Below are 4,054 nucleotides of genomic sequence, written 5' to 3' on the forward strand. Positions count from 1 at the left end.
TTGTGAGCTAAGGATGGGGCGTTTTGGGGGAAACTATAAATCTATCTGCTGAGCCATCAGCAGCCATTGCCTGGCCCTCCTTGGTCCTAGCTTGGGTGGAGAGGAGGGGGTTTGGGCGCTGATTATATATATGGTCAGTCTCTAGGGCATTGTCCTGCTCGATAGGGCAATGTCACTGTCCCTCGCCTCTGCCATTCATGAGTGGCCTTTAAACCTTTAATTAATCATATATATATAGGGTCAGTCTCTAGGGCATTGTCCTGCTTGATAGGGCAATGTCACTGTCCCTTGCCTCTGCCATTCATGAGTGGAATTTAAACCTTTAATTGATCATATGTATATATGGTCAGTCTCTAAGGCATTGTCCTGCTTGATAGGGCAATGTCACTGTCCCTCACCTCTGCCATTCATGAGTGACCTTTAAACCTTTAATTAATCATATGTATATATGGTCAGTCTCTAGGGCATTGTCCTGCTTGATAGGGCAACGTCACTGTCCTTTGCCTCTGCCATTCATGAGTGGCCTTTAAACCTTTAATTGGTCATATATATATATGGTCAGTCTCTTGGGCATTGTCCTGCTTGATAAGGCAATGTCACTGTCCCTCGCCTCTGCCATTCACAAGCAGCCTTTAAACCACCAGTAGCTGTGGGTCTCCTAAAATCTCATCCTCTTATCTCATAATGGAGATTTCCTTAAGCTTCTCTTAAGATCCAACAATGATGAGAGATTCTGCCTGATTAGGTTCTAATTTGTAGATGGCCTTCCTGGATTTAGGGTTTTTCTTTTTCCTTTCTGTGGTTTCTGTCTAAATCAGGTTTCGTTAAGTAGTTTTTTTGGGTATTAGGGGATTAAGTGTTTTAAATTGATTAATTTTTGGATGTTTGTATGTATATTTATACATATAATTATACACACTGTATATGCATATATATATATATATATATATATGTACACACTTCTATATAAATATATATATATATATATATATACATATATATATGCATATATATATATATATATATATACATATATATATATATATATATATGTATATATATATATGTATATATATATACACACAACAACAACAAAAATGCAGCCGTTTCTAGCAAATTGCAGGACAAAGGCCTCAGTCGTGTCAATTCATGTCTGGGGCCTGATCAGTTTTCAATACCAATAACAATAATAAAAAAAATAATAACAATAATAATAATAATAATAATAATAATAATAATAATAATCTTGCCTATAATAATAATAATAATAATAATAATAATAATAATAATAATAATAATAATTATAATAATAATAATAACATATTTAACAGATTAACGTAAAACCTCCCTTCATATCAAGTAACCTTTGCCAGAAGCAAAACCCTCCCTGGCAATGCCAGGCAGCTGCTGCTCTTCATCGTTAAAGAAGTTTAATATCTGCCCTGGCCTTCCCCCCTCCTTTTATTTCAGGAATTCAACTGTAAGAAAAGACACAATGGGAATCAAGGAAAAAAAAAGTCTTGGAGTGACATCGTATCTTTTCGAGTCATAAACCGTCAAAGGAGGAACAGAAAAGTAAAAAAAAAGATGTAAGGTTTATATCTTTGCTCGTCCTCAATGCTATCTCTCTTCTTCTTCTTCTATTCCCTCATACTATAGTCGTCCAGCTACACACTGTCTTCTTCCCCAATCTGTTCCCTCTTCTATTCTATAGGTAGTAGGTTGGCCAGGGCACCAGCCACCCATTGAGATACTACCGCTATTATTATTATTATTATTATTATTATTATTATTATTACCAGCCAAGCCAAAACCCTAATTGGATAAGCAAGATGCTACAAGCCCAAGGGCTCCAACAAGGAAAAAACAGCCCAGTGAGGAAAGGAAATAAGGATATAAGTAATGATGAGAACAAATTAACAACAAATTCCAAAAACAGTAACAACGTCAAAACAGATATGTCACATATAAACTATTATTATTATTATTATTATTATTATTATTATTATTATTATTATTATTATTATTATTATTATTATTACTTGCTTAGCTACAACCCTAGTTGGAAAAGCAGGGTGCTATAAGCCCAGGCCTCCAACAGGGAAAATAGCTCAGTGAGGAAAGGAAACAAAGAAAAATAAAATATTTTAAGATGAGCAATAAGATTAAAATGAATATTTAATTTATAAACTATAAAAACTTTAACAAAACAAGAGGAAGCGAAATAAGATGGAATAGTGTCCCCGAGTGTACCCAAGACAATGGAAGACATGGTACAGAGGCTATGGCACTACCCAAGATATGTCATATATAAACTATAAAAAGACTCAGGTCAGCCTGGTCAACATAAAAACATTTGCTCCAACTTTGAACTTTTAAAGTTCTACTGATTCAACTACCCGATTAGGAAGATCATTCCACAACTTGGTAGAGTGTTATGGTGTCCTTTGACTGGCCAGACAGTACTACATTGGATCCTCCTCTCTGGTTACGGTTCACTTTCCATTTGCCTACACATACCTCGAATAGTCTTGCAAAATTTTTACCGATTCTCCTCTGTCTTCATACACCTGACAACACTAAGATTACCAAACCATTCTTTTTCACCTAAGGGGTTCACTACTGCACTGTAATTGCTTAGTGGCTACTTTCCAATTGGTAAGGGTAGAAGAGACTCTTTAGCTATGGTAAGCAGCTCATCTAGGCCAATGACACTCCAAAATAAAACCATTGTTCTCTGGTATTGGGTAGAGCCATAGCCTCTGTACAATGGTCTTCCACTGTCTTGGGTTAGAGATCTCTTGCGTGAGGGTACACTTGGGCACGCTGTTCTGTCTTTTTTATCTTTCTCTTGTTTTGGTGAAAGTTTTATAGTTTATATAGGAGACAGTTATTTTAATGCTGTTACTCTTCTTAAAAATTTTATTTTTCCTTGTTTCCTTTCCTTTACTGGGCTATTTTCCCTGTTAGAGCCGTGGGCTTGTATCATCCTGCTTTTCCAACTAGGGTTGTAGCTTAGCAAATATTAATAATAATAATCATATTCCCCCATAATACCATCCCACCATTATACCCTGTCTTCTTTCCCCTTCTATTCCCCAAGCTACACCCTGTCTTCTTCCCCATCTACCTCCCCATAATACCATCCCACCATTACACCCCGTCTTCTTCCCCCTTCTATTCCCCAAGCTACACCCTGTCTTCTTCCCCACCTACTTCCCCATAATACCATCCCACCGTTACACCCTGTCTCCTTTCCTCTTCTATTCCCCAAGTTACCACCTGTTTTCTTCCCCATCTACTTCCCCATAATACCATCCCACCATTACACCCTGTATTCTCCCTTCTATTCCCCAAGTTACACCCTGTCTTCTTCCCCATTTACTCCCCTATAATACTATCCCACCAATACACCCTGTCTTCTTCTCCCTTCTATTCCCCAAGTTACCACCTGTTTTCTTCCCCCTTCTATTCCCCAGGTTACACCCTGTCTTCTTCTCCCTTCTATTCCCCAAGTTACCACCTGTTTTCTTCCCCCTTCTATTCCCCAGGTTACACCCTGTCTTCTTCTCCCTTCTATTCCCCAAGTTACCACCTGTTTTCTTCCCCCTTCTATTCCCCAGGTTACACCCTGTCTTCTTCCCCCTTCTATTCCCCACGTTACCACTTGTTTTCTTCCCCTTTCTATTCCCCAGGTTACACCCTGTCTTCTTCACCCTTCTATTCCCCCATGCTACCATCCCCCTGATAAACCCTATCATTTTCCCCCTTCTCTTCCCCAAGTTATACCATGTCTTCTTCACCCTTCTATTCCTCAGGTTACACCCTGTCTTCTTCCCCCTTCTATTCCCCAAGTTACCACCTGTTTCTTCCCCCTTCTATTCCCCAGGTTACACCATGTCTTCTTTCCCCTTCTATTCCCCAAGTTACCACCTGTCTTCTTCCCCCTTCTATTCCCCAGGTTACACCGTGTCTTCTTCCCTCTTCTATTCCAATGTTACACCCTGTCTTCTTTCCCCTTCTATTCCTCAAGTCACACCCTGTCTTCTTCCCC

Source organism: Palaemon carinicauda, chromosome 8, assembly GCF_036898095.1.
Source record: "Palaemon carinicauda isolate YSFRI2023 chromosome 8, ASM3689809v2, whole genome shotgun sequence".
In the NCBI taxonomy this organism is placed as follows: domain Eukaryota; kingdom Metazoa; phylum Arthropoda; class Malacostraca; order Decapoda; family Palaemonidae; genus Palaemon; species Palaemon carinicauda.